General features: G+C 35.8%; 1 protein-coding gene across 6 annotated transcripts in view; it reads right to left on the minus strand.

The window, feature by feature from the left end:
• The window catches only part of RIC1 (RIC1 homolog, RAB6A GEF complex partner 1), a 175,251-nt gene that overhangs the window by 104,173 nt on the left and 56,769 nt on the right, over positions 1-14,309 (minus strand). The window lies entirely within an intron of this gene.

Below are 14,309 nucleotides of genomic sequence, written 5' to 3' on the forward strand. Positions count from 1 at the left end.
GATGTCACTGAAATCAACAGTTCATACTATGTTGTAGACATTAATACTCTAAAATTAAATACTATTCAATAGCAGATGATTATTTTGCAAAATATACAGACCTTTTTGAACTCAGCAACATGGCAACTAATTTTTCTAATTTTTAAAGCAACAATGTCACCAAGTAACAACAGTAGAAAATCCTTCACTCAACTCAAAGTTTACACAACATAACTTCAAAATGACATATTTACCTATTTCAAAATCAATCGACTGGCTTCTGATTTGCTATAAAATATACCAAGACACAGAAGAAAAACAGAGCCAATCTTCAGTTTCCAAATTTGAAGATCAGTTAATTTTTCTAAGTTAACAAAACGGTATTAAAATATATATTGTATTAAAACATTGTCTGATTATGGCACACATCTGTGAATTGTGAAGCTCAAACAACCACTACACATTTAAGTGTACAAAAATACTGTTTCTAACCAAACATTTTCAGGTCTGAGTAAAGTGGCAACTGCTTGGACCCAACTACTACATGCTAATACTGAACTTTTTTTTTTTTAATGTTTTTATTTATTTTTGAAGGAGAGACAGCGAGAGAGAGACACAGCATGAGTGGGGGAGGAGCAGAGAGAGAGGGAGACACAGAATCTGAAGCGGGCTCCAGGCTCTGAGCCATTAGCACAGAGCCCAATGCGAGGCTCGAACTCACGAACGGTGAGATCAAGCGGTGAGAACATGACCTAAGCTGAAGTTGGATGCTTAACTGACTCAGCCACCCAGGCGCCCCAATATTGAACTCTTTATCATTTTAGAAGCAGGTGGGCTTTTACCCAAAGTAGAACAAAGAAAACTGAAAAAAAAAATGTATCCAAGTTTTCAAATTTTTTTCCAGTACTTGCTTCTGTTCTTCACTTAAAGGAACACCAGAGGAAAAACAATTTCTTCAGCAATGTGTTCTGTTTTATTTTTAAGCTATGAACTTTCCTATTTCATAATATATACCAAAACTCTAGAGTTCAATATATTGGGACACAAAAGAAAAGAGGCTGAGATCATCCTAGTTCCTCATGGGCAATTTTACATTCTTCAAATGTGCAGAATATGGGATCAAAGGAAAACAGATTCAAATCAAACTACATCAGACATCATAAACCCCACACAGATCAGTAATTCTTTAAAATTTGTAAGCTCTACTACTACCTTATATGGGCTAGAAAACTAAAATAATTTGGGTCTAGCACTGAGATGAATAACATGCAAATGCTGTCTGGAGTATCAGTCACTCAAGGTCAGAAGTTCAACATTTCAGAATATCAAATGCTAATAATATACTTGGAATTTTAACAAGTGCTTAGGAGACTATAATGCCAGGGAAAAATATAGCATCATTTACAACAGCATTTAGAAAATTTTATACATGTGACATACTAGATGAAATTATAAATGGCTTGATTTACTCTTCTAGTATTCTGTATCAATCTTACTAAGTATCTATAGCTTTGCATGTATATTAAATGCTATATAGTTCCAGATCTCACTCACCTTTTCTTTAACAGTCTTCCTTTTTAACAGTCTTCCTTTGAACAAGTTCTGCCTTTGAACAATCTAAAAAGTTCTGGTAATAAATGATCATCCTTAAAAAGTAGCATCTTCATTGTAAACTATACCCAATCTGTTATTATGCAGTATTATGATGGCCTTTCTCTTCCCACCTTCAAAATACTGCCAATGAGCATACTACAACTGCTTAATCTATAGGCAACAGTCCCAATATCTACTTACAGTACGGATACACATTCTCTTTCACTCTCACACATGCACACGTTTCTCTCTCTCTCTCTCTCTCTCTCACACACACACACACACACACACACACACACACGATGCACAAACTAATTTTTTCTAAGAAAACGAAAAGACAAAATAAAGAAACTCAGACTTCTCTTTCCTGGTATCATCCCATATCTTTTTTTTTTTTTCTTCTTTCTCCAAGGCACACTACTGGATTCTGTGGTTGTCATTGCAGAGGCCGAACAATTTTTGTAGGCAACGTGAATGGCAAGTCCTCAAGTCTCTTTCTTTAGTATACCCAGGAATAAGGGTCACAGATACATAAGAATAAAGGCTATCAAGAGGATAAAAGAAAGAAGTCACTACTTAAGTGGAGAATGGAACAGACTTGTCTCTAATAACACCACTTAAAAGAACTAGAAACAATTTCAAAGGATATTAACAATGCATCAAAAATTCAGTCAGTATGAACATTCAGTCAGAGAAGTAACATCTTTTTTTCAATTGCAAACTGTAAATGGAGATTTGAAAAGCTCTGCAAACAACCTCAGATAATTCCACAGTTTAAGAGAAGAGTGTGAAATCTGGAGGTGGCAGTGTGGTTGATGCCATCACCATTATTAATTGCTTGTTTGTATTTTGCTTTGTCTGTCATTGCTTTGTTGGGCATTTGGGAAATTTCCCCTTGCTACTTACAATTAAAAATATTTTAAAAATTATTTTATGACTGCATGACATAAATAAAAGTAATTTTATATTTTAAATCCAACTGCATCATGATACAAATGAACTGTTAGATACAACTAATGCTTCACCTGCAGGAAGCAATTCCAATACCTTCCTCTACTATCCAATGCCTCTATTGGACATGAATTCACCACATGCTTCAGAATTCAAGTCATTGTGCAATTCTTCCTTAGGACATACCATTTTTATCATGAAGAATAGGACAGATTCATGCATCTAGCTCCAATGATGCATCACAAAGATTTCTATGATAATTAAGAGATAAGGATTTGATGATTTTAGAGATGTATCTTCTATCCCAACATCTGTCATGTTAGGCTTCAAAAGAGGCTGAACTAACAGAGTAGCACTTTTCAATTCTTTACACTGGTTTGAAAACATTGTTTACTGTTTTTAGATTAATTATACATGTTCAAATACATAAAATTAATCACCCAAATCCTACCACAAAGAATAATTACCTAACATTTCTGTATAATCTTTCAGACTCTACACATTCAGACACATGAATCTATTTAAATGGGAAATGATTAAAAACAGTTATATATATCAATCACACACACTGAAAAATCGGTGACGACTCTTTTGACATGAAGTCATCAAAAATTATCCCTAATACATACTTACTACCACACTTTTATAACAGAGCACTAATTTAAAAAAAAAAAGTCTTCTGCTTCCAACCAGGATGGTTTAAACTGAAGCCAATTTATGCTCTCATCTGAAAACAAAACAAAAACCTGGACAAAATAGAAGAATGGTTTTTGAAACACCAACATGAAGCAATGAAGGCCAGGGATCCCTGAGAGATGAAAAACTGATAGGAGTCCTGTAATCGCCCCAGCTTACTCCCTTGGGAAAGTTTCCACGGCACAGCAGTGAGAAGAGGAACTAAGGCAGAGCCTGGCAGACTCCCTGACTTGAGGAATGAAGCTGAGAGCCCAAGAGGAACAAGGCAAACAATGTATACAGAAGAGTACCAGACAGGAGAGAGCTGTGCACAGACAAAATCCAAGAGTACCACACACATGCATGTGAGGAAACTACTCGAGGTAGGAGAGAACACAACCAAAAGGATTAGTCAGTAAAGAAAATGTGTATGGTGCTCAAACAGTCCTGAGAACAGTGCCTGTCCCACAGACTGAAGAACTCATAATTCACAGGGAAGAACATAATTCACAGACCGAAGAACTCATAATTCACAGGGAATTGACTAGAACACTCAGGGGTGTGGTCCTCAGGTATTCCTGTGGCAATCCTAGAAAGGTATTCCCTTAGTAGTAGGGGATAATTACCTTTAGATTGAGCACTGTTCAAAACCCGCATTACGAAGCATAAAATACGACACGGACATATACTGTCTCCAAGTAATCAATACTTCATCCCAGACCAAAACTTGATTTATAGGACCACAAAAATATCCAGCACATAACAAAGTAAAAAATCAAAGTCTGACGATCCAATCAAAGATTACCACATATGCAGATCAACAGAAAAACAAGAGACACAATGAGAAGAAAAAACAACCAATCAAGAATGATCCAGAATTCAATTAAATGTGAGAATTAGTACAGAGGGGCATCAAAACAGTTATAACTATATTCCACATGTTCAAAAGGCTAGGGAATATAGAAACCATATTTGAGAGATAAAAAATAAAACATGAGACTAAAAATATACTGGATATGAATATAGAAACCATATGTGAGAGATAAAAACTAAAATATGAGGCTAAAAATATACTGGATATGACTAACTTGCAAGAAAAATTCACTGATCATAAAAGCATAGCAGTAGAGATTATCCAAATGAAACACAAACAAACCCAAAATAAAACTGAAAGAGCACTGGTGAACTGTGGGACAACTTCAAGTGGCCTAATCTACAAGTAAACAGAGTCCCCAAGGGGGTAGAAGTCTACCCAAGGGTAGAAGTCAGAAAAAGCAGTTGCATTTATTTAATCCAAATTTTATTTGTTTCAGTTACACTTCTTCAAAAAGTAACTCCATTTTCAACAAGAACAAGACCAATCTATGTTGTGGTTTTACCATATGCAAAAATCAAATATGCACAACAGATGTTCCTTGACCTCAGTAGAATTAAATTAGAAATTTCTAACAGATTTCTGGAAAACTCTCTAACATTTTGAAACTAAATAATTCATAGATCAAAGACATAAAAAGGAAACTTAAAAAATACAGTATACTAAAATTTATGGGATGTTGCCATAACAGTACTTAAGGGGAAATTTTAGAGCTTTAAAAAGCTGTATTAGAAAAAAAGAAAAATCACAAATCAATGACATCAGCCTTTGCCTAAACTAGAAACAGATGAGCAAATGAAATTCAACTTAAAGAAAAAAAAAAGGAAATAATAGAGATCAGAGTGGAAATCAATGAAATAGAAAACAAAAATAAACTCAATGAAACCAAATTTGGTGTTTTTTAAAAATAAGATCATTAGAGGTGCCTGGGTGGCTCAGTCAGTTAAGCGTCTGACTCTTGATTTTGTCTCAGGTCATGATCTTACAAGTCATGGGACTGAGCCCCACTTTGGGCTCTCTGCTGACAGCGCAGAACCTGCTTAAACATTCTCTCCACCCGCCCCCGACTTGCTCTCTTTCAAAAGAAATAAACATTAAGAAAAAATAAGATCATTAACACTTATACACCTCTAGTCATATTGGTCATGGGGGAAAAAAAAAGATAACCACTATCAGAAATGAGAGGGGTGACATCACTACAGATTCTAGAGATATTAAAATCACGAGGGAGTACAATGAAAAACTGTAACAAAAAATTTACAACTGTATGTCTATTTTATCAAATAGACAACTTCCTAGAAAGACACAAACTGCCAATACAAGCACCTTGCATAAGCCTACTATGTATTCAAGAAACTTAAATTTTAACTAAAATCCTTTTTAGGCTCAGATGGTATCACTGGTGAATTCTACCAAATATTTAAGAAATAATAATTCAACACAAAATCTTCTAGAAAACCAAAGAGGGACATTTCTCGTCTCATTTTATGAGGCCAGCATTACCCTCATCCCAAAACTAAAGACATTATAAGAAAATAATCTAGTGACCAGCACCTCTTATTAATATAGATGTAAAACTTCTAAACAAAATTTTAGCACATTAAATCTAGCAATATGTTATCAGGAAAATACATCGTAAGTAAATGAGGTTTATTCAGAAATGCAAGGTTCATCTAACATTGAAAAAAATCATCAAATGTATTTTACCATATTAATAAACCAAAAAAGAAAAATAATAGTCTCAAATGCAGAAAAAGCATTAAACATCCTACAAAGCATCCTGATTAAAAACTGTCAGAAAATTAGCAAGAAAGGGAAAACTTCCACAACTTGATAAAGGAGATCTGCAAAATACCTATAATATCATTCTTAATAGTGGAAGACTGAATGTTTTTCTTCTGTTCAACACTGTAATGTACAATCTAATCAGTAAAATCAGGCAAGCAAAAGAAATAAAAGGTATCTAAATTAGAAAGGAAAAGGGAAAACTGTCCTTTGACATCATCATCTATGTAGAAAAATCTGATGGAATGTACCAAAAATGAACCAGAGTAAGTTGAACATGACTGGAATACACAAGATCAATATACAAAAATCAACTGCATTTCTATATATGTAAAGAACCAGAAAATTAACATGTTTTCTCAATAGGATCAAAAATATGAAATACTCAAGAAAAAATCTACCAAAGATGTGAAACAGCTGTACACTGATAACAAAACACTGAAGTTAAAAATACCTAAATAAATGAAGAGATTTATCTTGTTTGTAGGTCAAAAGATTCACTAGTGCTATGACGAGAACTCTCTCCAAATGGGTCCACAGGTTCAATGCAATCTCAATCAAAATCTCAGCAGGCACTTTCATCAAAACTGACAAGGTTATTCTAAAATTCATATGGAAATAGAAGGTCCTACAATGGTGAAAGCAACTTTGAAAACAAAGAACAAAGTTGGAAAATTAACACTGACTTCAAAAATTACTACAAACCTGAAGTAATCAAAATGATGCTGAATTAATATAAGGGCAGGCAAATAAACACATCACAGGATAGGAGCAAATACAGACAAAAACACAGATATATGTGGGCAACTTATTTTTGAAAAAGATGCAAAGAAAGGTAGTATAGAAGCAAGAACCTTTTCAACAAACTGCAAAAATTCAACTTGGATCCATATGTTGCACCATGTACAAAAATTAAGTCAAAATACATCACAGACTTAAATCTAAAACCTAAATAATAAAACCTCTAGAAGAAGATATAAAAACAAGATATGAAGCATAAAATACAAAACTGATAAACTGGACTTCATCAAAATTAAGTACTTCATTCAAAAAACACTGTTAAGAGAGAAATTCTTTATACAGTATATACGTACTACAGGATGTGTACCCAAAATGCATTAAGAACTCTAGGACTCTGACAATAAAAAAGCAAAGAACCAAATCAATAAAATGAGCAAATGGTCTGAATACACACTTTACCAAAGAAGACATACAAGGCCAATAAAAAGATGTTCAATATCATTTTTCATTAGAGAGATACAAATTAAACTTATAATGCACATCCGTGAGAATGGCTACAACTAAAAAATCATACCATACCATAGGTTGGCAAAGGGGAATGAGAACTCTCAACACACTGCTGGCAAGAACATAAAACGATACAACTTCAAAAAAAGTGTGACATTTCCTTAGAAAGTTAAACATTCACCTACTTCATTATTTAGCCGTTCCACTCGAGTACTGACCCAAGATAAAAGGAAATACATGCCCATAAGGGTATTTGTACATACATGAATGTTCCTAAGAGCGTTGCCTGTAATAGTCAAAAACTGAAAGCAACTCAAATGCCCATCAAGAGATGAATGGTCAGTCAAACCAATGTGGCTTTTCTAGAGAGACAGAAAGCAAATCAGGGGTTGAAGGAAGGTGGATCACAGCATTAGGAGGGAATTACAAAAAGGTACAAGGAAACTTGTAGGAATGATGATCTGTTCACTATCTTAATTTAGTGATGGTTTCAAAATTTATCAAATTGTACGCTTCAAACGCACATTTACCGTGGGTAAACTGTACCTTAATAAAGCTATCTAGGAAAAAGAAATGAAAGTGATGGTTGGATTTGTAGCAGAAACTTTTGCTCTCTGGAAAAGCTTCCACCATCACATAAAAAGCTTCACGTAGCCTCCTGGAGAATAAGAGATCACAAAGGGAATCGAGGTGGACATCTCCAGTCCAGATAGGGACAGAAAGCATTTGGACCATTAGGCACCAGAGAGCGGCCAGGTAAGTGCTGTGGTAGCCTATCAGTGACCGCAGGGGAAACCAGGAGAACTTCTTGACTAAATACAGAGCAAGTCACAGAACACAAGTAAATAAATGGTTGTTTTAAAGCACTAAGGTCTGAGATAATGATTCAATAAATATTACATAAGAATAATAATCCGAACAAAAATAGTGTGGTTTAAGGAAAGGCTAAGAATATCAAGTTATGGAGGTGAGAGCAAATTTCAAAGATATCCAGCAGAGCTGCACCACAATCACTTCCAAACCAGAGTCTCGTCACACCAGCATGAAAGGAAAAAATGAGGTAAGAAGGTACTACGAGCAGGCCTGTGCTCCTCGGCAATAGGCTCTATCTCAGAATACTGTGCTTTCAGCTGTTATTTGGGTACTCAATATATTAACATGGTGGAAGGGAAAAAGAAATCAAAATAAAACAAGGAATTCTAAGTTCAATTATTTTTCTCTTATTCACAAATAAGTAGATTCCAACTCATGTTACACTAACATAAATACATACTACATACTAACATACACGCTATACATCCATTGAGCTGGGTATGAAGGGGAATAATACTAGTGGAAAACAGTTTGGAACGGCAGGCTGGGGCCAGATCACAGTAGATCCTGAGTACTAGGCTAAACAGTTTGGAACACATTTTGAATGCAACGGGAAGCCACTGAAAGGTTTGAAAATAATATAAAAGCCTTGATTTGGAAGTAGCTATACATAATTAGGATGCACTTTAAGTGGAGAGAAAAGAATAGCTAGAAGTTTTAAGCTCTAGGCAATCTAGACAAGATATAAAAAGACCTGTACTAAGGTCATGGCAATGAGAATAAAGAGAAAATCATGGCAGCAAACTAAAGACAGGACTCAGCACCATCTTGGTGACTGGATGGGAATGCAGACTCAGGACTCCAGTGTTTTTTTTTATTTTAAGTTGCAATAGAAATATTTACACATATTCGGGGCGCCTGGATGGCGCAGTCGGTTAAGCGTCCGACTTCAGCCAGGTCACGATCTTGCGGTCCGTGAGTTCGAGCCCCGCGTCAGGCTCTGGGCTGATGGCTCAGAGCCTGGAGCCTGTTTCCGATTCTGTGTCTCCCTCTCTCTCTGCCCCTCCCCCGTTCATGCTCTGTCTCTCTCTGTCCCAAAAATAAATAAACGTAAAAAAAAAAAAAAAAAAAGAAATATTTACACATATGCTTAAATACACTGGTGCTCCTATCTGTCAGAGTCCCAAAGTTGAGACAGTACTTAAAATTGATTTCAATGCTCCCTACACCTGGCCATCTATTAATAGCCTAAAACTGAGGAAAATCTGAGGGATAATTATGGCCAGGTATCATGTCAACAAAAATGGTATTCTACTTTTGAAAATACTCTCCCAAAAATCACTATAGAGCAATTCTTAAAATGGTAAAGGATTTTCTTTCCCACAGCCCATTGAAAAAGCCAGTGAGATTTCTTTTCAAGGTACCAGTTGATAAGGAGGTGACTATGGTAGAGATGATGATACAGAAATAGAATGTTGTATTAACTGATGAGTGAGAGCACACGATGACAAAACTTGAGTAGGGAAGGTCAGGCAGTAAGAAAAATACACAGGGTGGCTGCTTTGGCCCTGACTTAATTTGCAGAAAGAGAATTATGTTGTATTGCTCTAGACCATACAATTGCATATCCTTCCCTACACATTCTATCAATGACATTTTATAAAAGTAAGTTTTAAAGTATCTCCTAGATTCAGCTTCATTCCACAATAGCTAGTAGGATTAAACAATCATGCTAACAGTGAAAGGCAGTAAAGCAAAATTATTAAGACTCTAGAACTCTGGAACCAGGCCTCATGGCTTAGAATTCCATTACCAGAAATATGATCTTAGATATAGGATGTACCTCTGTAATCTTGGGCAGGTTACTTCATCTCTCCTAGTTTGTTCAGATTTATGATGGGAAAAAATATTATCTACCTTTAGTGCACTGTGATGAAGAATTGATTTTAAGAGACATAAAACACAACAGTGCATAGCCCACACTAGATATCCCCAAAATTTGCTACCATAATAACTCTGAATCTTCAATAGTTAATTTATAATCAATGCATTCCATGTAAGAAGCTAATAAAATGTATAATGCATTCAAGGAAAAGGACCATCAAAATTACTAAAGCTTCAGAATCCAAAGTCTGGTTACCTAGAAAGTTCACTTACTCAATACCCATTGTATGACAGTATACAATTCCTTAACATTATTTTTAAGTTTATTTTGAGAGAGAGAGAGAGAGAGAGAGAGAGAGAACACCTGTGTATAAGTAGGGGAGGGGCAGAGAGAGAGAGAGACAGAGACAGAAAGAAAGAGAAAATCCCAAGCAGGCTCCATGATGTCAGCAAGGAGCCCAAAGCAGAACTTGATTCCACGAACTGTGATATCATGACCTGAGCTAAAATCAAGAGTTGGATACTCAACCAACTGAACCACCCAGGCACCTCTTAATATTACTTTTAAATGCACCATGATAGATTATCTTTTAGTACATATGGTTATTTGCAAAGAGTGAATGCCTTACTGAACAGATCACAAAAGTATCAGTGGCCTTTCTCAACTAGTACCATATGACTAATGGTTCTCTCCATGTATTTCAGTCTACACTACAATGTCAGAAATGAAAATTAAAAATAACCTCTTCTGCAGGCAGAGGCAATCAAAAAATTGGACAACAGGTAGATATGGTTTAAGTTAGCTTCCGGGGGCGCCTGAGTGGCTCAGGTAGTTAAACGTCCAACTCTTGGTTTCAGCTCATGTCATTATCTCTGAGTTCATGAGTTTGAGCCCCACATCAGGCTCCGTGTTGATGGCAAGGAGCCTGCTTGGGATCCTCTCCAAGCTCCCACCCCTCCCTACTTGCGCTCTCTCTCAAAATAAATAAATATGAACTTTAAAAAGGTAGCTTTCGGATTCTGTTAAAATGGAAAGACTGGGCCCACATTCCTAATGTCTCCTCCCCTTCTCAGAAGACAATTGCCAAAACGTGTGCTGGATGAGTGTGGAGAATGTCTGAGTCATCAAGATCTCTTGAATTCTCATGGGATAGAATATGTGGTAAGGGACCAAGCAAAGGGAAAGTTTTGCTTTGCCACTCCTTGAGGCACTGGGCCAACATCCAGGATTTCAAAGTTCTCTAAGTAACTTAAAAAGCAGAACCCCCTCCGAAAAAGGCTGAATGAATGTGACTGCTCCTGGAAATAGACATTGACAGGGCTGTCCATGCAACTCTGACTTCAGCAGGCTTACAGTAGTGGCTGCAGTGGTGAATCGAACGGCTCCCACACCTCCTGGTCTGGAGAAGCTTTTAGCTTAGGGCCCTTCCACTCAGAGAAACCTCCTGAGAGTAGAGGAGACTCATCCTAAGCCTCAACAGAGCACAAGAGCTTATAAGCTTGTCTGCCTCTGCCAACTGCCATTTTAGCGACCATCTATCTGCTGGTCTGCATTCTTAGAGACCCACATGAAAGCCTCACCTCTGTGGGTGACTAATGAAACACAACAAAAGTACCATTTCTACTGGAGGCTCAGTAACAAATGAAACAGCTAAAATATATGGATCCTACTGATGCGCCACACAGATGAGAGACAAGAATGCAAGCAAATTATAGTAAGAAAAAATTAAGGGCTTTCAGGAGATACCATTAGAACATAAAGAACAAATAATAAAGAATAACCTTTATGGAAGCTAAACCTTTTATTCCAGAAGATCAAATGGAAATGATTCCATGACACAAAGCATAAAGAGATAAAAATCATTATTGAAAGATAAGAGACTTGAAGAACAAACTCAAATTTATTCTTTAGAAAGTAATAGAAGAAAACTTCCCTAGCTGTAGAAATACTAGAGCTAAGATTCGGGTTTAATATGGGGGTGGGCAGGGGGGAGAGAGGGAGATGGCTGAAAGAAAAAGGATCTGTATCTACAGGTAACAAGCAGAAACAACTGAATTTCAATCATAAAGAGAAAAATCATACAGAGAAAAAGATCAGTTGCCTACAAAGGAGAGAGAATAGATTAGCACTAGACTTCTCACCAGTGACACTAGAAACCAGAAGGCCCTGGAACAGTATTACATGGCTAGAAAAAAAAGAATCCCAAATCTAAGAATCCTACACCTAGATAGGAGATCCTTTACTATGGCTCAGAATAGAATGTTCAGATATTATTTACTTCGTTCAATATGTGAATGCCTACCATGTCCCGAAAATGCTTTCGGCACTGGAGCTAGAGTGAAGAGAACAAGCAAACAGACATGGAATATTCTAGGTTTGAAAACTGGACAAACACAGGCAACCTGCAGAAACAGAACTGCAAAGGGCCAATTCATACATGAAAAGATGCTGAACCTCACTATCAAGGAAACAAGTGAAACCAACAAGACCATTTTTCATCAATCTAATTTAGACATAAATGCAGGAAAACAAAAATCTTATGAACACTTACAAGGAACTCTGGAACTGATACAATTTTGGTGAAAAATAATTTGGCAACATTTATTAAAAAGAAAGAAAGCTATATTCTTTGACCCGGCAATACTACATAGGGGAAACTGCCCTAAAGAAATAAATGTACCAATACAAAAAGGATATATGTATAAAATTACTGTAGCACTGTCTGTACTTGCCAAAAATCCATCAAAAAGAGTTTAACAAAGTAAATAAGAAACTTCCACACTATGAAGTATTACACAAATACTAAACTTAGTAAGGCAGAAGTATATATATTCCTCTGGAAGGACAGTTGTAATATACTAAGTGGAAAAAAAAAAAAAAAACAAACTACGAAGTAATGTGTAAATTAAGGTCAAAATTTTGGAGAAAAATATGAAAAGTCTTAAACTTATTGATCAACTTAAAAATCCACTCATCTGAAGTTATAATCAAGTTACAGAGGCATGCTGAAGTGAGACAGAGCTCATGATATAATGATATATCAAAAAAGCAGATTACAAAACTATATGATAGCTTTGTATAATGTTTTAGATAATCCTCTATTAAACTCACAGATTTATCAAATATGCCCCCCATCAACAAATGACATTAGCAGTCACTTATAGTAATATCACTTTGTATTTAAAAATAAATAAACTTCAATTAACTTTCAAATTCTAAATGCTATTAAATGTAAGAGTATTTGCAAATATCCATAAAAAAGATATAAAGATGTAAGTAAAATGTAGTAATTATCTCTGAATGGTAGAACTATTATTTTGTGTTTCTTAGGCTTTCTTCATCAAACATGTATCACCCTTATAACTTAAAAGTTAAAACTTAAAAAAAATCTGATTCTTAAAACCACAAAACTCCTAAAAGATAACACAAGAGAAAATCTAGATAAACTTGGGTTTGGCAATAATGTTTAGATACAACACCGAAGGCATGATACAAAAGAAGAGATAAGATGGATTTCATTAACGTTAAAAATGTATGCTCTACCAAAAGACCTGTCAGAAGAATTAAAACACAAGCTGCAAACTGGGACAAAGTATTTGCAAAAGACATTTGTCAGAAAGGACTATTATTCAAAGTAAACAAACTACTCAAAAAGTTCACGGGGTGCCTGGGTGGCTCAGTCAGTTAAGCATCCAGTGACTCCTGATCTCAGCTCAGGTCTTTAACTAAGAGTCATGAGTTCAAGCTCCACACTGGGTTCCACACTGGGCATGAAACCCACTTAAAAAAACAAAAATGGGTCAAACACCTTAACAGACACGTCATCAAAAACATACAGATGACAAATAAGCATTCGAAAAGATGCCCCGCATCGTATGTCATCAGGAAAATGCAAATTAAAACAATGAGGTACCACCATACACCTATTAGAATAGCCAAAATCCAAAACATTACCACCACCCAATGAAGATACGGACCAACAGGAACTCTCATTCACTGTAGACAGGAATACAAAAGAGAACACTCACCATGTAAGGCGGTTTGTCAGTTTCTTTCAAAACTACACATACTTCTACCATGCAGTCCAGCAATCACACTTTTTGGTATTTACCCAAAGGAGCTGAAAACATAAATCCATATAGAAACCTGCAAACAGATGTTTATAGCAGTTTTATTCATAACTGCCAAAACCTGGATGCAACCAAGATGTTCTTCAGTAAGTGAATGGATAAAAAACTGTGATATATCCAAACAAGAACATATTACTCAGTGCTACAGAGATAAGTTATCAAGCCAGGAAAAGACATGAAGAAACCTTAAATGCATATTACTAAGTGAAAGAAACGAATCTGAAAAAAACGATATACCATAGGATTCCAATTACAGGACATTCTGCAAAAGGCAAAATGGGAAGACAATCAAAGAGATCACTACTTGCAAAGGGTTACAGGAAAAGGGATCATAGGTGGAGAAGAGATTTTTGAAGCACTGAAACTACCCTGTAGA

Source organism: Leopardus geoffroyi, chromosome D4 (assembly GCF_018350155.1).
Source record: "Leopardus geoffroyi isolate Oge1 chromosome D4, O.geoffroyi_Oge1_pat1.0, whole genome shotgun sequence".
Classification (NCBI taxonomy): domain Eukaryota; kingdom Metazoa; phylum Chordata; class Mammalia; order Carnivora; family Felidae; genus Leopardus; species Leopardus geoffroyi.